This window comes from Lacerta agilis, chromosome 10 (genome assembly GCF_009819535.1).
Source record: "Lacerta agilis isolate rLacAgi1 chromosome 10, rLacAgi1.pri, whole genome shotgun sequence".
Taxonomy (NCBI): Eukaryota; Metazoa; Chordata; class Lepidosauria; order Squamata; family Lacertidae; genus Lacerta; species Lacerta agilis.
The window spans coordinates 28401454-28425428 of NC_046321.1; the positions used below are offsets into that span (position 1 = coordinate 28401454).

Genomic DNA, 23975 nt, shown 5'->3' on the forward strand with positions numbered 1-23975 from the left:
ATGCTCGGATGACTTAATCCCTCTCCTCCCAACGAGTCCTTTCTCTCCTCATTCCCTCCCCCGCCCCCCGTCCGCTCCCTTCCCTACTTTGCGTCGGGGTAGGGGGCGGGATATTTTTAAACCGGAGGAGGGACGGGAAGGTGGGGAAGGAGCTGCGGCGATCTGGCTTGGCAGGGGCAGAAGGAGGTTTTTTTGGGGGGGGCGGGCTGAGAAGGAACCTTCGGGGGCAGAGCGGCGGGCGGAAGGGGCACGGACGGACCCTCGCTCTCACGCACGCAGGGCTTTTGAATGACTGCTGCAGCAGCAGCAGCATAGAGACCTGCCAGGCGAGGCGAGGCGGAGGGAAGGAGAGCAGCCCTCCCAACCTGATCTCTCTCTCCCCATTAGCATCGGGCTCCCTCCTTTGGCGGTCCGAGGAGGAGGCGGGGGAGGAGCCTCGGCCGCAATATTATTAGAACTATTAGTATTATTCTTGCGCGAGGAGGTGATTCCCTCCCCCACGCACACATTCCCTATTTCTGCCCAGATCCATCGCCTGCTCCGCCTGCTTCTCTCTCTGTCTCTCTCTCTCTCTCTCTCTCTCTCTGTGTCTCTCTCTCTCTCTCTCTCTCTCTCTCTCCCCGCCTTCATAATCACCACCATCTTCATCATCCTCCCCTCTCTTCATCCTGCGCTCCCTTCGGGTCTCTCTCTCTCTCTCTCTTCCCCCAAACTACGCTCCGCACCCCGGTGTGTGGGTCGCTCGCCCCCTCCCTCCCCTGCAGAGGCTGCTGCTGGAGGGGGGGAGGAGGAGGAGGAGCAGGGAGGTGGAGGGCTTTCGCCTCGGCTGAGCCATGCCGGGGGGCGGCCACGGCTGCCGGAATCAGGGATGGGGCGAGAGGCTGCTGCGGAGTCCAGCATCTCCCCATCGGGGGCCCGCGAGGCAGAGGAGCCGCCGCCGCCGCTGCCGCCGCCGCTGCTGAAAAACAACGGGCGATGGGTAAGTGGGAGAAGCCCCCCCCCCTCACTGTCCCCCACCCGCCGTCACGCTCTCCTCTCCGGCCCTCCTTCCCCGCTGCCCCCCTTCCCACTTGTACTCCGAACCCCCACTCCCCATCTAACTGCCACCCTTTCCTGCCCCATTCCACGCATATTCCCTTTTGACGTGTGTTCCCATTCCACCCAACATCGCTCCTGACCCCAAGGGTCTCCCTTGCCACTTGTGCCTCCTCGCTTCGTCCCTCCCTCCCCCCCCCCCCCCCCATCATCAGATCTTTGTGTATGATTAGGAAAGGAGAGGGGGGGCTTCTTTGGAGGCACAATTATTTTAAGACTGTAGGGTTGCGGGAAGAGGTCACAATCAGTCCATTCTTTGAGTCAGGGAGCTAATGGTGGTCTGGGGACCAGACACTCTGCACCATCCATCCAGGAGGAAACTCGTGTTTTTTATCTTTCACTTGCCTTATTTCACTCTGAGCCTTAGAAATAATGGGGGGGGGTGCATGTGCGTGTGTGTGTTGGGAGGGTAAGGGGTGACAGGGACCCTGCCATCGCTCCCCCTATCTCTGCTGCTGCTTGTGATTGTAGTATGGGGAAAAGAGGGAACTGGGGGGGGGGGGGAGGGTTCGTTCTCCTCCTTATCACTGTAGAGAAACGACCCACCTGTATCTGCAGGGATGGCTAAGACATGACCAGAGCGAAGATGCTGCCCCTTCTGAAAGACCATAACCCCAGCATCTCTCTCTGTGTGTGTGTGTGGGGGGGGATGATGGGGATCTCCTGCATTGCAAAGCCAAGGCTAGATTGCAAGCCCACTCTGCCTTTCCCACCCTACAAAGAGAGAGATAGAGAGATACACACCTCAAAGCAAGGCTGGGAACCTACAAGCGCAGGCACTGCAGCAACAGCCCATCTGCTGCCCAGCTCTCAATGCCAGGAGGGCACTGATGGTGTATTTGTGCCAAGCCTGCATAGTGCTATAGGCAGCAAATAAAGGGGGGGGGGGAAGAGATGAGAAAAAGAGAGGTGCAATTTTGAACACTTATTCTATAGAATAAGCACAGAGGTTTTCCTTTCCGATTCGCTCCCTCAAGCATATTGCTCATTGTGTTGTTGATTTTAAATGATCCCTCGACAGGGTTTGATACAGAAGCTGGGCTTCTTTCCCTTGGCTTCTACATAGGGCCGCTGGCAATGTCTGAAGATGCACAGCTAGACAGACAGAGCTCTCCCTCTCTGTATATTGTAGTGAAGGAGAGACCATCCAATGCTGCTCCATCCCAGGGAGATGTGATTGTCTGCAGGAGCACAACAAAGGTGTTGTGGTGGTGGTGGGGAGGGGGGAGTGGAGCCTGTGCTGCAGATGTAAACCTACTTAGGCAGTATTATGGAAAGAAGGGGCGGGGAGAGCAAGCAGGAGGGATGGAAAAGAAAGAAGACTTGGGCCCCCACAGCTTTCTTTTCTCCAGGGATTTGTGGGTTCTACCTGCTGGGTTCTCTTCTTGGGCCACATTAAAGCTGTCCTCTTGGCACCTTTTCAGGACCACTAAGTATATCAGGCAAGAGCAAATTTTCCCCAAAAGTAGAATTTTCACAATTAGGAAAGCTGTCCCCATCAGCAGCAAGGATAGCATAGCAGAGCTTTTTGCCTGTTGAAGGTTCTTCACACAAACCATCTCAGTAATATTTAGAACAGCCCTGTTAGGTAGGCCAGTATTTTTATCCCCATATTTGTAGGTGGAAGGCAGGTAGTGGCTTGCCAAAGACAACCTGGTGAGTTTGAGTTAGATCTGAACCAGGGACATACTTGACAATCATTTATAGGCTGCTTTTGCACATATGTACATCACATGAGTCAATGCACCATGCCTGGGAGTGGAATATATGAACTTGACTACACTGAAAAAGTATAGCATCTTAGTTGGGGCATTTTGTGATATAAATAACCATTTGTGGTGATAGATTGCAGCTGACTCTTTCACACATGCCAGTCATCACTTGATGTTGCAGTCATCATGGGATGAGCTTGCATGTTGAGCTAGACCTTAGGCTGAGAGTGTTACTCAGTTAACCAACAAATTTCCTGGAGGTTCAGATGCGTTTATGCCCCTCCACAGCCACTGCTGAGAGTGGAAGGGGCTGAGTCATCTGTAAATCCCAAAATATACATGCATTTCAGCAGAAACTGAATCCTCCACAAGGTTCACTACCTTCCCATACATAGGAGCACAGGAAGATGCATCCTACCAAGTCACACTGGCAACTGACCAAAAGGTTGGTGGTTCATGGCCCTTCCAGGGATGGTGGTGGGCAGGATTCCTGCATTGCAGAGGTTGGACTATATGACCCTCAGGATCCATTCCAACTCTACAATTCTCTGATTCTGCATGCAAAGCATGTGATCTACCATTGGCCTATGGCCCTTCCCTGACCTACAGCCCCTCAACTCCCTATACAGCAGAGCTCAGATCACAAGGAATCACAGATATCAAGAAAAGCAGCCCATTCCCCCATTCCTTGGAACTGCTGTGCTTCTCCCTTCACACCAGCATTTTTTTTTTAATGGCACAAGCTTTAATGAACTACCACCCATGCCATCAGATTCATTATGTGCTAGTCCCATGCACATGCTAGAGTGGTGGGATTGTAAGCAGAAGAAAAAGTAAATGCAGGAAAGCAGAGAAGCAGTGATAATTATGTGATGAGCAGAGTGGCCACACATTCCCAAACAAGTCCTTGTGTCACCTGGAAGTTCCTCATTTAATTTTTCTTATTGATTTCTTTTCCATCTATGTTATCTAATCCACCAAACTCTAGTCAGTATAATCTATAGTACCTTTCCGTTCCCCCTGTGCTGGATGGCAGGGCACACCGTAGGGCAGTGTTTTTCAACCTTTTTTGGCCAAAGGCACACTTGTTTCATGAAAAAAATCTCGAGGCACACCACCATTAGAAAATGTTAAAAAAATTAACTCTGTGCCTATATTGACTATATATAAAGTCATTTTTCAATTTTTCCCACGGCACACCAGGCAACATCTCGCGGCACACTAGTGTGCCACGGAACAGTGGTTGAAAAACACTGCCGTAGGGTATGTGATCCATGTGTGCTGCAAATCTGGGGTCAAATTTGACATCAACTAGGAACTGGCTGCATGGGTGACATTTTTTCAGAAACTTGAAAATAGTACAATAGGGCTATCACTGCCTGTTGGTACACGTGCTCTCTTTTTTTCTATCCCATTGGCAGAATTTGCATTGCTTGAAAAATCTGCTTTGCCCCTAGTGGGATGGATTGTTTTTTTTTTTTTAATATGCATGTTACTATGGTTCTTCTGTACTTCATTCAAATCTCTGAAAGACTGTAGTCAGTACTCAGCCAGGATAGAAGAGGGGGTCATAGGAAGGTGCCTTATATGATGAAGTCAGACCATTGAGCCACCCATCTCAGTGTTGTCTTCACAGACTGGCAGTGGCTCTTCAGGATTTCATTGCAGGATTCTCTCCCAGCCCGTGACCTGGAGATGCTGGGGATTAAACATGTGACCTTCTGCATGCAAAACAGATGCTCTACCACTGAGTAGAGTAAAGTCTACCCCTTTCCCTGGAGCCCCACCTCCAAAGATAAGTTCCATTCCAAATAGAGAAGTAAAAGTGGGGATAATCCGTGCAGCATTTGGTGAGACAATAGAGACAGGAGCATTAAAAAACAAACCCTAGGTCTAGAAAAATGGCATTTTGTCTGTGTCTTATTGAGGGGAGAAATGCCCAAATTTTCCCTTCTCTGATGCCCTTTGAGAATCCTTGAGTCTCTGCAGTGAAGTATTGTTGTAAACAGTAGACTTGGACTGAAGCCTACAATTACCACAGGCTGTGGCAAAGCTCCCAGCCTAGAAGCTGGACCGACTGACTCAAGGTAGCTTTGCAGTAGAGACAGGAAGTTTGCTGCAGGTGTGACATCCTTTCCTGCTGGGGTGCTGTGCCAGATATCTATATCCCTTGGTTTGGATTCTGCGAATATGCAGATTACCCAAAACTGGATGCAGAGTGCACCCAGCCGAATGCGGAGAGGGAACCTGACCAGTTTTCCTTGCGGGTGCCAGCTCACATTAAGAAGGCCCTTTCCCAGATTGCTGTCCAAGCAGCTGCTTCTAATACCATCATGTTTCTTTGCGTCTGTGGTGCCTGCTTGAAATGCCACCGTATCCCTCAAGCATTTTGAGCTGCTTCAGGGACATGCTATGGCCTCTTACTTATAGAAAATATCAGACAGACAGACAGAGATGCAGCTGAAGAAATAGGTTTTTGTTGTATTGCATCCTAGGATTTATTTTGATATAAACACACACCATACTCATGAAAGACAACCAGGAGACTGGGAACTGAACACACTTTGTCAGAAATCAGAGTCTCTTAGGTGTAATCATTTTCTATCCAGAGTTCATGTGCTTATCAAAGTGCTGGTTTAGGGTTGTTTTCCCATTTATTCTTACAGTATTTGCTCCTTGTGCCTTTATTTTTGTGGGCATGCTTGCATAGTAAGCTGAAAGTGGTGCATGCACATTACTATGGGATGTACACAAAGCATACAGAGTGGCCAGGGACTAGAAGACATTTTAGGGTTGCCAACTCTTTCCAGCACAGTTTCTATACCTATTGCAGCTTTGGGAGAAGCAAAATTTAGTTGGTGAATGGTTTCCTATCTCCAGTGCATCTCCATGCTTTGCCTGCTGAATTTCTGTTTGCTGTTAAAGGCACAGGAGCCATGACGAAAAGAAATTTGGTAGCCATGAGAGAAACTCAGAAATAAATAATTTTAAAAGCTGGTTAAATAAATTCTTTTTTTATCTTTTAAAAGAAAGGTTGGATAGATAGCCAATATAATATCACTTTCTCTGTTCCTTCTGAACCAGAAGAGGCAGCTGAGGTGTTAGAAAGGTGCTTGGTGGCTGTGATAGGCTGAATGTGGGCCAATAAGTTGAAGCCAAATCCTGAAAAGGCAGAGGTGTTATGTCCCAAGTTCTCACATCCAGAAGGTGGGAAGACAGTCTGTTATGGATGGATTTGCATTGCCCTGGAAGGGCTGTTCTGTTGGTTGGGGGTGCTTCTGGATTCAGCACGGTCACTGGAGGCTCAGGATACCTCAGGGGATAACAGTGCCTTTTTGCAGCTACAGCCGGTTCACCAGCTACAGCCTCTTTTGGACAACAATGATTTGTGCCCCATGCTCTAGTCACTTCCAGGCTGGATTATTGCAGTGCACACCTGTGTGGGACTGCCATTGAATACAACATGGATTCATCAAATGCCAGAGACGCATCTCTTTGCCCTGGACTTTGACACCTGAGCCCATCATGTAGCACGATCTCCCCCAGCCTGGTGCTCTCCAGCTGTTTTGGACTACCACTGACTGGGAACTAATGGGAGTAGTATAAAACAGCTGAAGGGCACCAGGTTGTGGCAGGCTGAGGAAGACCTCTAAGGCCTCTTCCTCCTTCCTTATCTTGTACCTTCTGGGCAGCCACTGCAACCGTTCTGTGGAGGATCTGACATACTACCAGGCCCTAAGAAATGCTCCATGCTTCTATTCGCCCTTGACCTAAAAATGGCTAAATATGCATATACCCAAGATCTATGGGTTTACTTATTTCACAGCATCTATACTGCTTAATTACATAATAGCAATCTCTTGAGCAGTTTACATAAAATAGTAGGAACGTCTGATATACTTGAACAGTTAAGGAGTGTGTATATAACCTGATTGCAGCTTATGCCATCTCTCTCTCTCTCTCTCTCTCTCTCTCTCTCTCTCTCTCTCTCACACACACACACACACACACACACACAGCTGTGTGTTAATCTTTTGGCTGGGGGATAAAACTCTGCACGGGGACAGAGGTCTTATCAAGCTTTCTTAAGAACAACATCTTGAAGATTAAAAGAAAAAATGCCAGAATGGGCAGATTGGATGAAGGAATGGAGTCCGGGGGGGGGCAGGATAAGTGCCATTGGGGACTATCCGCCCAGGAAATTCTCCTGTAAAAGTCCCATTGAAACAGACAGGGGCAGTGGGCAGAGCTTCCCCAGAGGGCTGTGACTAACGGTTGCCAAGGCTGGCAAGGCTCGAGGTGGGGCTGCGCTCTCTGAAACGGGCTCTTTGTACATTGTTGGAATCTGTGACCCAGTGAGAATGGGATACGGTTTGAGGAGGAGGTGCCAGTGCCGAGGAAGCCTGGCACAGCCTGCAGCCATGCCAGGGTGGGTGGGTGGCCGGCCATTGCCTGGCAAATCAAGCCCGGCTCATATCTCTGGGTCAGGTCATGTGCACCAAGGAGGACTGGCTTACACTCACAGCGCATTGCCTGTGGTTGCACACTGGTGGGTGTGAGCAGTGCTTGCTCCTCTTCCACCCTGCTGGGGGTGAGCACAGGGCAGGGGGAGAAGTACTTTCCGCTCGGTGTGCCACCAGGTTGGCAGGTGTGTGCAAGGAGTGGTCAAGCCATTCTGCTTTCCCCTTAAGGTTGCCATGAGAAGAATGGCTGAGGGACATTGTGTCCCTTGTTGTTTTTTATGGACATTTTCCAGCATACAATACAATAAATAACAAACAAAGTAATCTAAATAAAAATTAAAAACAAAAGCAAAAAAGAGGGAGAGGAGGGGGGGGAATACAAAGCCCCCTATCAGAGGTAGATATTAACTCTTAGATAAAAGCTGGCAAACACTCCCAGCCCCCCACCCTGGGAGATCTTCCCTTCCCTGCTTCTCAAACAGGGTCTTTCCCCTTCCATCCATCACTTCCCTCTGCATTCCCTCATTAACTCAGAGCAGAGGATATCAAGAAACAGAACGAAACATAAGGAAGAATAAAGTAGATAGAAGAAGAAAGAAAAAGAGAAAACTCAGGAAATTTAAACCAGGCACAGCCTAGAAGGACACAGTCCTGACCCCAGTCCAGGTAACCAAGCTGATGCCAGCATGGTGATCGCTTCAGTCTAAGGTACAGATCAAGCAGATTAATTGTGTATTGGCTTGAATCCAAGGTAAAATTGACTAGTGGAGTTGCACTAATGGAGACAAGCCCTGAGGTGCTCATACGGGCCGTAGCTCAGTGGTAGAGCATCAGTTCTGCATGCCAAAGGTCCCAGGTTCAATGCCCTGCAGTTCCAGGTAGGGCTGTGAAAGACCCCAGACTGAAACCCTGGAGAGCTGCTGCCAGTCAGCGTAGACACTACTGAGCTAGGTGGACCAATGGTCTGGCCCAATATAAGGCAGCTCCCTGTATTCACCCAGGACATAGAGCTGTAGGCTCTGAGGTGTCTCTAGACTGACCTTTCTCAACTTTCCCAGCTGTAGTTGGACTACATCTCCCATCATTCCTAGCCAGCATGGCCAGTGCTCAGGGATGATGCAAGTTGTAGTTCAACAACATTGGAGACCCAAGGTTGAGAAAGGCTGCTCTAGACCATTCATTCCCAAACTGGGATAATTGCATATGTGCTGTGAAAATTAAGGGAATTAGGTTACAATCCTATGCTCACTTTCCTGGGAGTAAGACAGAGGGGCTAACTCCTGAGTAAACATGTAGAGCCATGTACTGTTCAGAAAAAGCTCATGTGAGTCAGAAGTACCCATCCAAGAAGGAGGCTGCCTGTTGCCTCTCTGATGAGTCACTGCAGAATTACCTACTCCTTGGAGGAGAAAGCTTCCTGTCAGAAGGGACACTCAGAATAGTGAATCACCCAGAAACAGAGGGAGTGTGCGTTCTCTTTGCGCAAATAATTCTTGCCCTAAAAGAAAACGTTTTCAGGTGTAACCTCTTAAATGTTGTAAGAGGAGTTGATCTCTTAACTGTCATCCAGTGTGTGTGCTTTTGTGTGTGCCTCTGTATAGATTAATAGAACTGTAGAATCAGAAGGGACCCTGAGCCTCATCTAATCCAATCCCCAGCAGCAGCAGCGGAGCGTATTTTTATGGTGCTTGGGGCACATGTGTGTGCCGGGGGGCATGGCGCAGAGCACGGAGGATGAATGGAGCCTGCTGCACACCAGCCCTTGCTGCCCACGTAGTGACACCAGCCCCAAACCACTTTGCAAGGTTGGAATGGTGCCAGCCTCGCAAAGTGGCACAGGCCATGTTTTGCAAGGCTAGGATCTGGGGAGGATGGGGCGAGAAGGATGCCATGCACCCTTCCATCCCAGCCCCTCAAGGGCAAGGCTGGGGTCAAAGGGTGCATGGCGTCCTTCTCACGCCATTGCGCTCCCCCAAACGTACCCAGGGCGATCACCCTGACAGTCCCCCCCCATGCTACGCCCCTGCCCTGCAGTGCAGGTGTGTGTACATAAATCAGCCTACTATAGAAAGGTATGATATGCATTTGTTGCTCCACCCACTTTTGCCTGAGCCCCACCCACCACTGGCCTGTTGCCCCTGGAAGACTGCCCACAATGGGATGTGGCCCTCAGGCTGAAAGATGTTCCTCACCCCTGATCTACACTGACTGCCAGCTGCTCTCTAGACTTTTGGGCAGGAGTGTGTCCCAGCCCTACGTGGAGGTGCCAGCGATTTAACCTGGGACTTTCTGCAAGCAAGACAAGTGCTTTAACCTCTGGGCATCATCCCTTCCCCAATGTGCCACCTTCATTCTCCACGGCTACAGAAGTATTGCTTCTTCAATATGCTCTGTTCCTCATGCCCAAAGAAACACTTCCCTGTCTGTGAAACGTACAGCCTCCACCCTGAAAGAAATGAGCAGCTTCATTTGCCAGTTTAATATTATCTGCTGCAGCAATGCTGATTGTTGTTCTTAGGACAACGTGTGGATAGTTCATTTTAGAGTATTTCTCTAGGAAAGTGCATCAGAATAAGCAATCCCATTAATTAATGTGAAATAGCTAAGGCGGCTAACAAAATCAAAATAGCATTTAAAAAGGAAGTCTTCAGTTTAAAATGGCACTTATAGCATAACATAAACTTCCTAGACCTGACTTCTGCTGCATACAAACCTTACCTTTAAAGCACATCCCCGGCCCCACCCAAGTATCCTGGAAACTGTAGTTTGCTAAGGGTGCTGGGAATTGTAGCTCTGTGAGGGGTAACCCACCATTCCCAGAATTCATTGGGGGGGTGCTTTAAACGTATGGTGTGGGCAGTCTCCATCTCCTAAGCAGCAGATGAGATGTTATGCCTGGATTTATCTCATGTCTACTTGAGACTGCAGGTCGGAGCTCACACAACTGAATGGTTCTCCATCCAAAGAAGTCCTAAAGCTAAATGTCTGATAGAAGGATGCTAGCCTAGCCTTCTTCCAGCAATATTCTTTTTCTGTAAGCACATACTCCTTTTTCTTCATCGTGTCATCAGCACCCTATCATGTGAACGCCCAGTTGTATGCCAAAGTCATAAACAGGTTTATGAAAAGTAAATAGCCCTTCTAATGATGCCTCTCCCTGGCTGTTGTGGCCTTTCTGAAATAAAGCTCAAACCCTGATGCCTGCGACCTTTGGACTCCTGATTCATTAGGGCACACTTGAAAGTTATGGCTGCTGTAGGTTTCATAGTGACAGCAAACGTTTACTACTGTATATACAGAAAGGAGCCTGCAGAATAGACACACTGTCTAAAATGTCTTTAAAGTCAACAATCTTTTTATGGATAATTGTTGTGTTGGCTTTAGACTTGCTGGTAAGGATACTAAACAAATAATTGAGCAATATGAGGAAAGCAACGCATCTCAAAGGGAGAGGAACTCGGAGAATAATAAGCAATTAGCCCAAAGACAGACGTCATCATGGCAGAGATTGCTTTAAAATGAACTTCTACAAGCTATTGTTATAACTTGGAAGGAGGAAATACATGCCAACCTGCCACAACTCACCCAGATATCTACGAGGAGATCCAAAGATATCTTCAGCCTGCTCCTGATTGACAAGAGTTCTCTGCTTGCTGTCTCACCCTGCCCCACTCTAGACCAGCCCTACCATTAGGCAAAAAGTGGCCAGTGGCCTGTCCTGGGGCCCCTAAACTAGCCTGTTGACTTCAGAGATGCTATCTTGGACAGTGTTTATGTTAGTTGTAGGTTCCAGCAGGGCCAGCCTGCCTATGAGGTGGACGGAAACAGATCATGGGGTGGCAGAATCCCACACAGTAGTGACCTTTCAGGTGCCCTGCCATCTCTTGCTGCTGCTGTGGTTGTGTGGCTTCAGTGGCTTTTGACAATATCTCATGGGATCTTGTGGAACTCGTGAGAGATCTCAGGAGATCTTGTTGGAAGCCTAGACTCCAGAAAGTTTCCAGTTTGGTTGGCTTCTGTATGTTGCTTGGGTAGGGGGTGCCATCTTCTCCTTTGCCTCAGGCAGCAAATTGTCCCCCACAGTTGGTGGTAGAGCAGGTGATGCTGTAGGAAAAGAATTTCCCAATAGCAGCCTGAAGGCTACATAATTTTCTTGTCTTGTCTCTTTCCTTCCCTGTTAGCCTTTAGACGCGAGTGAGAACTACCTTCAGATATCTTTTAGGGGTGAATGATGAGTGACATATTGATTATTGAATCTCTCGTGGGTAATCAGTTGCTGGGTTTTCTGCTAGCTGTTCATCTTTTCTAGCTGGTTGTAATTTCATCTTTATTATTATTTTGTTATCTTTATTACCTTTACTATTAAGTTGTTGTTGTTGTTGTTGTGAAAGTTTTGTTATAATCTGCCTTGTGGACTTGGTAAAATGGGGAATAGATATCTTAAATAAATATAACACTTGAAAAATAGTTTGAAGACTGACACGGTAGTCCTAGATACTGTTACTTGCACATTAGCCTTATTGATTTGCTTGGACTTACCGGTAACTTCCAAACAAATGCAGACCCTCCAAGTGTCCCTATTTTCCAATGACAGTCCTGGATTTACAGAAGCTGTCCTGGTTTCTGATTTGATTCCAGAATGTTCCGTCTTTCCTTAGGATGCCCCATTTTTATCAGAGAAATGTTGGAGGGCATGGAATTATGCGACCCCCCCCCCCCAAGCCAAGGAGATAAGTAACTATACAACCTTTAGAAGACATCCGAAGGCGGCCCTTTAAGAGAAGCTTTTTAATGCTTAATGTTTTATTATGTTTTATATATGTTGGAAGCTGCCCAGAGTGTCTGGGGAAACTCAGTCAGATGAGTGGGGTATGAATAATAAAATTATTATTATTATGGAATAGGATGTCCCTATTTTCATTGAAGTAATGTTGGAGGGTATGCAAATGGGTTTTAGGAGCTGAGTGGATAAATAAATGACTGCGAGCCTAATAATGTCTACTCAGAGGTAAGTCCCATTGAATTCAGTGAGGCTTACTCTCAGGTAAGCAAGTTTAGGACTGTCACCTATGTTAGTTTTGAAGCATGGTAATTATCACGCTGAGGCAATGAAAGTGGGTGCAGAAGAACTTGGGCATTCTTGGCAATGCTCTTAAGCATACACTCCACTTCTTTTGGGAATGCAATGCAATTAGCAAGCACTGGGGGAGGAAGCGTAATTAGCTATGGAATCTCATGTTTGTTGCCAATTTGCATTAATCAGCCCCAGGTGGGAAGGAAGTAGCACTACCACCATTTCACAGAATGGGAAACAGAGGCTCTGTAGAATGTAATTTACTCTTCTGAAGAATACCAGAAGGGACCAACATCCAGTCTACTAACAGTGTACTGTAATGTGTCTGTTTAGAAGACATACAGTACTGTACTCCCAACTAGGTAGGTAAAGGAGTGGAGCCAGGAGTTTCTGGGTAATGGCTCAATCAAAGAAGTAGAAAAGCAGCTTCTCAGTAGGTAAGAAGTGGGGTTTGTTCCACTTTAACCTCTCTTTTCGTTTCTGCTCTTATCCATTTCTGTTCTTTCCCTGGATCTTCCCAGACTTTTGTTTCCTGATCAATGCAGCCTTATTTACACTGAGTAATTAATTATACCCTAACAGTGAAACCTTTGGGCCATGTTACTAAGGGAAATAAATCTGCAGTGAGCATCCTCTTCCTGTATTTTTAAAATATGTTTGTTTATATTTATTTAATCAAAAACATAAGAAAAGAAATAAGCTCCAATTGAGGGGTGGGGTGGGGAGAGAATACAACTGAATAAAAATAACAAAAAGAGTACATACTTGGGTGGTTGTGTTCCTTGGAAATAATAATTATTAGTGTTGGGGGGATAGTAAGATTTTTAAAGATTTGTTTTGCTTGCAGGTATCAGGATGTCGTCTTATGTTATTCACAGTTGAGGCTGACAGGTGCATTTTTTACTATTGTAAAATCTTTCCAGGTATAGGACTGAAGTTGCTGTATACCCTTCTTCAGAGTAGTCCCTATTGACTTCAGTGCATAACCAGCTGCCTTTTACTGAGTCAGGTCTCTGCCCCATCTAGTTCAGTACCATCCACACCAGTTGAAAATTGCAGAGGGTCTTGGCAGAATACTTAATGGTTTTGTGCCTGTTGTAGCATTTGTAATGTACTATCCTAGATGCTGTGTGATTTTAACTGTGTTTTTATTTCTTAGGTGGTATTGAAAGGTGGGGAAATTCCTTATTTCTTGGAGTCAACAGATTGCCACCACTAAAAACAAATATATTAAAACTGAACTTCTTGATCCTAGCCTCCCATTAACTTTATTAAAGATGACATCAGCTTATTAATGAATTTACCCAAGAACAGATAAGCAAGCAGCTGGGTGTAACTACCATGTACAGTACAGACCTATTAGAAAAGGGTTTCTTGCTATCCTCCTACTCCTGGTCTCTAAGGTGCTACTGGAAGGAATTTTTTATTGTTTTGTTTTGACTTCAGGTGTGTTCACCTTTGTTCCCATTTATTGGTTATCTTTCTCACTGCTTCCTCTTTCTACCCCTCACTTTCTTTCTGGCTGCTAATCCTTTACACTCCTTTCAAGTGCCTCTTCCCCATATCACTTCTGATCCATTCTGTTCACCTTCCTGGAGGACCTCCAGGTTGTAAGAGTGACTAGCAGCCACTGCACCCACTGTTCTTCACAGACATGTCTCGGACCATCTGAATGAAGCTCACAGACCCCAGTTTAGGAATCCATGGCCTACACTGACTGGCAACAGACAGTAGGAGTGCATGGAGGCATGGGCTGCAAGATCTGAAAGCACTTGCAACGCAATCCTGTGCATTGACTTAAGAGCAGCCCCATTGAACTTACTGGCAGAATTCCCAATAAAACTGCAAAGGGATAGGGAGCTCATTGGGGGGCGGAGGAGGCAGTGCAGAATGTCAAGCCCGTTTACTACTTGCAATTGTAGAAATGCAACTTTTGAAACAAGAAATCTCACTCTCTCCCCTATTAGCATATATGGAAGCAAACTCCATTTATTTACGACGTTTATGCTGCCCTACAACCAGAACTAATGGGTGGCTTACAATACAAATAATAAATTAAAGCATAAAAAAACACAAATGCAGCATAAAATTAAGCCTCAGAGATTAAATCAATTGTTTAAAACCAATAAGAACTGAAATTCACCAACAGTGCATCTTAGAAACACTTTGGGGAAAAAAACATTTTTAAAAGATGGGGAGTATTTACTTGATGCCAAAATCTTCACCTGGTGCAAAGCCCTCTAAAGATGACATTTTGGCTTCAGTGGAATTTCAGGTAATGTACCGTACTTAGGCTCACAGCCAAGAAAGTGCTTTTGCAATTTGCTTTTATTCAGAGTTATGTGCGCTTAAGCCTCATTAAATTGATGTTGTTAGGCACACCTATATCTCCACACACGCTCAGACTTCTAGAAATACGCTTTGTTGAAATGAGTGGGATGGACTTACTCATGAACATGTTTGGGACTGGAGAAGGTTCACCTGGGATGCACCTGTTGTTAATTTTAAAAAACAAACAAAACCGCAGTGTTAGAGACACCGCTTTAAGTAGCCACCCTACATAAAATCTCTTGCTAGTCTGCAATCCTCCTTGTGTAATTGCTATGTTGGTTTTAGTTACAGTAAGATAGTTATCGTAGCACTAAGAATAATTAGAACGGAACTGAAAACAAAGCTATGAAAACAAGTGTCTTGCAAACACTGATGCCTTGAGAAGCCTATTTCTCCTTGTGCAATAGTGGAGGGTATTGAGTTTCTCTCCATTTGGACACTAAGGCATAGATCTGCTTCAAACCTATATACAGTACTTAATGCCACTTTAACTTCATGGTTTTCCCCAAAGAGTCATGGGAACTTTACTTGTTATGTATTGAAGTTCTCACCCTAGGCCACTAGGGGTGTTGTGTATATAGTTTCACTCTGCCCACCGTGACTGCAGTTCTCACTCAGGTCCACATGCAAATGAAGGATTGAGAGTGCCGTTCACGGATTGGGTAGCTAGAGAGAGTTGTTACTGTTGCATGTTACTGAGTACAGTGGTACCTCTGGTTACGTACTTAATTTGTCCCGGAGGTCAGTTCTTAGCCTGAAACTGTTCTTAACCTGAAGCACCACTTTAGCTAATGGGGCCTCCTACTGCCGCTGCGCCGCCAGAGCATGATTTCTGTTCTTATCCTGAAGCAAAGTTCTTAACCATAAGCGTTATTTCTGGGTTAGCGGAGTAGGTAACCTGAGCGTATGTAACATGAGGTAGCACTGTAGCCTACTATATAAGCAGGCTGGCTCAGCCCTTCAGTTCAGTTCTGTTCCAGCCTGAGAATAAAGAGAGTTGCTTGGAGAATCACGGTGTCGTCTGCTATGTCCACCCACTACTTAATATTACTCTTCAATGCTGATAATCTTTAGAGATTCCTTGCCCATCTGACAGAACAATGATGCTGTTGCTTCCTAGGAAGAGGTTGTTGCTAAAACTGACTTACATCTGTGATTGCGGATTGAGATATTCAGGACTGGTGAGTGTAGGATTATTGGGATCAAGAAAGGGTGAAACTTTGGGCTTGGACTGAGCTAAGTGCAACTTCAGGTGCACTGATGTGCCAGACACTTGTAAACCACATGGGAATTAATGATCTTTGCTAATCCTAATGGCAGACTAGAACATGAGCAGAATCAGAACAGAACAGAATCAATTATTATTGATAATAATAAAATAGACACTGCACGAAACCCCTGTCTTAATTGGTGACCTCCCTTTTCTGGCTTAGCACTACTGAAAAGAGGTGCCAGTTCTCTGAAGCCTGAAACAAAAGGGGAAGAACCTCTTAGGGAGAGGCAGAGGCTGGCAAAAGATAGAGTTAGAGCCTGTTGCACTTTATTTAGAAAAGAGCAAAAATTCTCTACGAACCAAACAGAAAATGAGATTACCCTTGTTCTCGCCCTTTAACATGAGAAGGCAGATTTTAAAAAACCGGAAGATCCAGTTCACATTTAAAGGTAAGTCTATATTATTTGCACTTTCCAAAATGATATATGAAATGAAATTTTGTAGTGCAGCTCTCCATTCAATGACATGCACAATAGTGCATATACTGAGATGAAGTCTGCATTAAAATGCATACAGTGGTGAAAATACCACACCAAAATGCAATATATATGGGGAAATGGCTTTCCAAAAATGAGTCTATTTGGAGAAATTCTCACTTAATGGTAATTAGTTTTCATGAGTGGTTGTTTTTTTTTAAATGCAAACATATGTGGAAATATGAAGAACTGAAATTAAGAATAAAAAATAAGAAACCGAGAGAAACTGAAATTGATGTATCCCTGCTAGTGAGAGGAGGAAACAGACCAAGCACATTCTGGCTGGAGTTACATTGGACATAGGAGAACTACTTAAAGGGGAAAGGCAGGGGAATAGTCAACAAATAGTGTTGACTATTTGCCCAGCACAAAAGAGCAATGTAGGCACCACCATAAAGGAGGCTAATTACTAAGGTCAGGCCAGTTCAGGGACAGAGTCAATCTTTTATGCCCCAGAGGAAGTAGAATGAAGCAATGTACAATTATTAATTAACAATGTTGTTACATATTCCTCTTCCTTTCTTCTTCACTCAAAATATCTGGATCGGCAGAGACTGGGAACAGTTTTTTGGTGGGAGAGATGCTGTCAGTTTGTGGTAGAAATGTGAGGAGGTGTATTCTCTTCTGCAATGTGTGAATTGGGCCTTGTGCAACCTAGGTGGGTGATGTCTTATCTTGAATACCGGGCATAGTTATTTTGTATTCTTTCAATGAGACTGAGAGGAGATATGATAGCCGTCTTAAAATATCTAAAGCGCTATCACTTGGAAGAGGGAGCCAGCTTGTTTTTTCCTGCTCCAGAGGGTAGAACCTGAACTTGCTGATGGTAAGAGCTGTTTGACAATGGAACGGACTCCCTGGGGAGGTTGTAGACTCTCCTTCCTTAGAGGTTCTTAAGCACAGATTGGGTGGCCATCTGTCATGTATGATCCAGTTGAAATTCCTGCATTGTTGGGAGTGTGGACTAAATGACCCTTGGGATCTCTTGCAACTCTGCAGTTCTGTGATTCTGTGTGTGTTGTTTCCATCATCCTAAACTGAAGCCCTAGGAGAGAGTCTGAAGAGAGATGTTTGCTACAATCCTATGTTCAAATGACATGTGAATCTGGTGGGCAACTGTGTCAATTTTAGTTTCTCACTTTTCCAATCTTTAGTTCAGTTTTTACACATTTCCACATCAGTCTGCAAATTATTTTCAAAGACCTCATGGAACTTCACCAGCAAATTTCTCCTACCAGTAATATGTTTGTATGTACCATAATTTTGTCGAACACACACATTTTTGCAAAGCAATTTTCCCCAATATAATGCAATTTTATGTTATGTTTCCTAATATATGCATTTTTGTGCACACTTTACTGCATCATGTGCATTGTTGTACACATTACTGCTTAACAAAATTTGGGGAAGTGCAAATTTGGAAGGATTGCTGTTTTGGTTCATGAATTGCTTTGGAAAGTGCAGATTAAGCAGCTTCACCTTTAAAAGTGAATTGAAGCCAATCTGTCCGCCATTCCTACTTTGAGCACGATTTTCTTTTTAGCATCACAGGCTTGTGGCTAGCCATATCTCTTTGCAGCTGCAGCAGCTCCTCAATTGTAACTGGGGTTAGGGCAACAGGATATTTCTTAAACCCTTTGCCATATGGCCATTCCCCACTGCTTACTGGCCCTGTTGTCATTTTTTAAAAGTCTTTTTGTTGCATGAGTGCATGATCCATATGAATCCTGCTTTCCCACCAGTTCCTGCCATTGTTTTGTGGCCACACCTGCATTTGGAACGGCCAGGAGAGCTATAGGATGGCTTTTGCATTATTAAACAAACTTTTGCATCATTTATAGGCTATTTGTGCAGTGGAACAGCATCTTCTGGTTTCCTGTAAATACTGGAGATAGCGCTATCTGGTCCTGGTGATTTATATCTCAGCAGCTGAAATCAGAGTGGCTTTACTGACTCTTTGCATTCTCTCTTCCCACCCCTTTGCCTGGTAGATGCTCTTCAGAGAATTCCCTTGCTGGCTGGGGCTGATGGGTGTTGTGGTCCACAACATCTGGAAGCCACCAGACCGGTGGAGACTGGGCTGGTGGCTTGCAGACAAACTAGGTATATTGGCTGTGCAGTGGTTCAGACTGGCTGGTTTAGGACTTTGTTTTGGCACAGTGGGACCACACATTTCCTGTCAACAGCTGAAGGGCATTTGCACATCTAAAATTAAGTAGTGAACCCACTCCTGGGAGATGCAGTTGGCTTGAGGCTTGGTGCGTACATTTCACCACAAGTTTTCTGAAGCACAGATGTTTTAAGCCACTAAAATACTAGTTTGCTGGCCATAGAAATGTGGTGTTTTTTCACTTCCTGTAATGTATGAAATGGCCTCTGAGTACACTGCAGCAAAATATCAGCATGCCGTGAGACAAAAGGCTGCTTCCATTCTAGATTCATTTTCCTTAGGGCTGCTGAGGCATTGCTTTTCCTCAACTACCGGTAGATGGAAGCAGAATTAAAATGGGAGGTTCCACACAAGCACTTGATAAAGCACCCAGTTGTCCAGCAGGGCCCTTCTTTAATGGCCAAACCCCTTCTGTATTAATTCCCAAGTAAGTCCCATTCAGCAAAGGTTTCCAGTAATGCTTATTAAAGCTTCTCCCCTTGTAGAGCTGGCCTGATTTGCTTCTCAATGGCTGTAGGAGGACGATTAGTTATATCCTATCCCCACAGTGTCAGTTTCTGTTCCTGCATGAGGGGAGGGCTTAATTGCTAGTTTCTCTCCCCCCCCCGTCTTCTTTTTTGCTGTTAAAAATGAGAGGAAACTAGTAATTGAAGTCTCCCCCCTCATCTTGTGAGAACAGAAACTGAAATGGGTTGATTGAGAGGCTACCCAAGGATCAATTACTGTGCTATTATCTATCATAAATATCATGCCCCATTTGCATTCACAAGGAAGCAATAAAATGGGCTGAACTTGCAAACAGGTGGTTAAAAAGAGCATTTGGAAAACTTTTTCACCTTTAATTATATAAGTGATGCTGTGGAATTATATAATTATATAAGTGATGCTGTGGAAAAATGGAAACATTGTATCTAATATAATTTATGTTGATTTTGTAAGCTCTGTAAATGTTGCTGCTCCATTGTTGTAACTCCCAACTTTTTCAGATCTGTCAAAAGGGCTAACAAGACTGGACTGTAACACTTATGCAACTATGCTGTGTGAATGTTATGTTTGAAATTCATTTGCTCAAGTATGTCTACCTTGGTATCAGTGGCAGAGTGTTCCGGTAGACTGAAATGTTCTGAAGGTTTGACATGTTCTCCTTTCTCAGTCTGTCTTGTTCAGTATTCTCTAAACTGCCTGGCAGTGGCTCTCCAGGATTTCAGAAAAAAAGTGTTTTCCCCCAGCCCTGCTTGGAGATGCTGGGGTTTGAACCTTTGGCTTCCTGCATGTTCTCTTCTACTGAGCCATTGCTCCTCCTGCCCTTGTGAGGCAGGTTCTGGTATAAGGCGCTGCAGGCTTCCTAGTTGTAGGGTGTCCATTGTCTCCAGAAAGTAGTTTGTGCTTAATGCTGCACAGACTCAGTGTTCTTTTGGAAACACTTCTCAAATCCCAATGGTGAAGTTATTGCATCACGGGCAGCACACTGTGAACAAAATCTGACCACAGCATTTCCTGCCACTAAAACTGCACTTCCACATCCCTGCCTGAAGTGTGGTGGCGCATGACAGCTTGAAGCCCACCCTGTAATGAGGCTGATCTTGAGTATGATAATTAGCCACATTAACAATCAATCCTCTTCACAGGAAACTCTAGGAATTATGTATCTGTGAGGGGAATAGGGGCCTCCTAACAACTCCTAGCTATCTTACCAAACTACAGCTCCCAGAATTCTTTGGGGGAAGCCACAACTGTTTAAGGTGGTAACATAGTGTTTTTCAATGTATGGTGTTGTCATTAGAATTTTAAGGTCATATATATATAATATATATAATGTTCATAACTGTATATATAAACCACATGTCTGAAACTGCACAGATTTGGTCCTGACAAATTGACCTCAAATATTTCTCTGCAAGGTCAAAGTGGGAAATATCCCCATTGTCTCTTTCCTCACAAATCCTGTCCTCACAAATCCTGTCTTAAGGACACATTCAAGATATGAACAGGGTGTGAGCTTGTAACCTGTGACCTAGATTCAGGAATTAAGTACTGTAGTTATAATAACAAAGGAGTGGCCCAAACCCAGATAATGCAACCAGGTAACTTGCCACACAGGAGATAAACGCTCTCAGATTTCTGTTGTAGACTGCCTTTTCTGTGATGTAGGTATGATGTATCTGGGGGGTGGTCTTGGGCTACACCCCTTCTGTGATGTATGCATGATGTTTCTGGGGGTGGTATTGGACTCCAGGGCGGGCAATTTAAAATGTCTATATAAGGGCAGGCACACCTTTGTTCTGGGTCCTTCTTCTCTTTCCTGCATGTGGGGGAGCACCCTGTTGCAGCAGTTAATAAAGATCTGGCTTACTAGCTGCTTTGCTTCTCAATATTCTCTGGTTGGTCTCTGTTATTTTCTCCTACCGATAGAGAACCTACAAAAGGACTCTATATGGGCTCTTGGGTACCCCATAAGGGAAAAAGAACAGTTTTTTTTCCCTTATAACAGTGTGGATGTGATCCTAGTCCTCCTGGCTTTCTTGCCACCTACTATTAGAAGGTTATATCTGAGGTCAAAAACATACATTTCTAGAGGAGGCAATTCTGAGAAATGTCCAAATATGGTGTGCTGAGAATGCAGATTCAAGGGAATCTTTACCAAATCTGCACTCAGCTTGAATCATATGGAAGATACTTCTATCATAGTTCAAAGACCCTCAGTCTATATCCTCATTTTCCCTCTGAAATAACTGAAAGGTTTCTTAAAACTCAGTGCCTAAGCCTTGCTTGTGAGTTTAATATGCTACAAAATGTTTGCTTTAGGTTTAGCAATTGTAAAACCTGGTTTGGGGGTATGTTGTGCCGGTCACTACTGTGCAGAAACTGTTAACTAGCTAGCTTCTACAGAACTTTAATCCTATTGGTTAGGGTCCTCTAGCTGCAAGGCCATTATTTGCAAGAAGATGGATATTGGCCAAGCAAAAATGTACTTGGTGGGCAGTACATCCTCTTTTAAGCCAACTCATCAGACTTTGTGGCAGTCCAGGGTAGGGATGGAATTTTTTGCAAATCTTAAATGGCGAGTTTATCTGCATGGATTTTTTTCTAATTCCTGGCTTGCTTCCTAATCTTGATAAGGTCCCTTTCACTAAAAATACGAACAGTTCTCATATATGAACTATTATACATATAATGATGTACACACATATCCACTCCTGGCTTCCTAAAATAACCAGCACATCATACAACAATATGTATAACTGTGTGAGTGGGTGGATTTTTGCTGGAGAAATATAGTACAGCATGAAGCTTTAGATCCCCCCCCCATTTAATTTTGCACATAATTAGTTGGACTTTTAAACAACCACAACAATGCACAAGCAGCTAGGACATAAATTGGCATATTACACAAGAAGCAGTGGTGTGAGCAAAACACCGTCTGATCAGAACCTCCAAATTCCATGTATAAATAAATCCGTTTAAAACAGATTCCATCTCCATCCCAAGTGTGGGGTATTTCATTATTTCTCCCTTTGGCTAACTGCATGATTCTTAAAAATGCGGGGGGGGGGGGTTAATCTTATAGAATTGCTGGGGATGAGGTGATTTGCTGGGTCTTGCCAGAGCTCAGGAGGAGGAAATGGAGAACAAAAGAAGGCTGGAAAAATAAATAAGGCCACTTCTTGGATCAAGTGAATCTCCCTCGAGCAAAAGTAATGCATACTGGAAGGGGCTGTGCTCCCCTGCTACCTTTGGATTGTGATTAGAGGAAAGGGTGGGGGGGGAGGAAGAGAGAGACCCCCCCCCTAGATTAAAGTGTGGAGTCAGGTTTCCCCCTGTGTGTGTGTGTGTGTGTGTGTGTGTGTGTGTGTGTAGTGAGTGGGAGGGGTGTTCACAGAGAGAGCGACGGGGAATGCTTTTTGCATAGGATTGGCTTATCCCCAAACATTCATTGAAGCAGAGAAGGAGCCAAGTTGGGACCCGTGCAGACAGAAAGGGAGGGGGAAGAGAGGGGAGGGGAGGTGGAGTGACTGCTCTATTCCAAAACAGTAATAGAGCTGCTACTGTGGGAAAGTGATCCTGCTGCCAAACCTCAAGTGACCAGGGTATGTGTGTGTTTGTTGCTGCCGCCCCCCCCAAGTAGTGATCCTGTCATTTGTGCTTTGCAGTGCCTTCCTCTTTCTGAGCCCCTCCTTTCCAGAAACCTGCTCCACAGAAAAGCCATCCATTAAGAAAATTGCTTTGCTTTCTAAAGGCAATTTTTAAAAACGCACCCCACAAAGGTGCTTTGTAACCATAGCAAAATTACAGGAGCTCCTTCAAGGCTACTTGATCTAGGAAATCATTGAAACTGTTGAAACTGCATCATTGTGCCCTTTAAAATGTCTTTGCACCTCATTCCACTGCCCCCCCTCCCCAAGTCAGAATCCTTTTGTGACTTTTGGGTGGTTATATCCCAATTATCCCAAAGAAAGTTGCTACAGCAGCAATACTGAAGTGGCCTGATCTGGCTGGACACAGCAGAACCCATTAAAGCCAAGTTGGTTTCCTTATTTGAAAAACAAGCACTAAAGTATCTTTATGGGCATTCATTGGGAAGTAGGGCTTAAACAAGGACAGATAACTTCCTGCTTTGTCTTTAAGAACAGCTTTTTTAAAATGTTGTATCTGGCCCGGAGGATTAGTCTTCAAAACACAACTAAACATTCCGTACCAAAATGAAGATACATGGCCTCGTTAAGTCCATAGACCAGTCCATCAAATGCAAAGTGAAAAATAAAAGGGCATAAACATGGAGTTCTTCAGAAAAGAAACGGCAGTAAAAGAAGGATGTGTTTTCAGCCTGAACTGACCTGCCAGGGCGACATAATCCAATCAAAGACTGACTCTGTTGATATGACAAAGGAGAATTTCACAAGAGAGAACCGGTTTGTATTTAGATGTCTGTGCACAGAAGGAAGTGACTGGATGGGACCAACTCCACTTTGAGCAAACAAAAATGTATCTTGAAGCCCCAAGGAAGAAATAAAGAAGGTGGAGAGTTGTAGCAGAAAAATAGTGGGTAATAGGGAGTGAAGCATCCCTGCCCTCTGTTTCTCCACTTCACATCGTCCAAAGCAGCTTTTCTCTACATGTAGCCCCTGTTGGACTGCAACTCCCATCAACCCCAACCTGCTTGGCCCAATGGTCAGGGATCATGGGAATTGTAGTCCAATGCATCCAGAGAACCATAGAAGAAGAAGATTTTTAATACACATCTGCATGTAATGTGTTGTTCTTTGTCCATTGTTACCTTTGTTAGTCAATCAGTTTTGGAGTTACTTCAGGGTAGTCAGCTAAAACTGAAGAAAGGCAGGCCTGTTGGTGACTTCATTCTGGAAGGAAATATATTTATATAC

General features: G+C 44.9%; 1 protein-coding gene across 1 annotated transcript in view; it reads left to right on the forward strand.

Annotated features, from left to right (window-relative positions):
- Window positions 1-564: 564 nt before the first annotated feature.
- The window catches only part of MGAT3 (beta-1,4-mannosyl-glycoprotein 4-beta-N-acetylglucosaminyltransferase), a 44132-nt gene continuing 20721 nt past the window's right edge, over window positions 565-23975 (forward strand). The window contains exon 1 of the mRNA XM_033161389.1: window positions 565-979. The gene's annotated coding sequence lies outside the window, so the exon portion shown is untranslated. The remainder of the gene's footprint in view (window positions 980-23975) is intronic.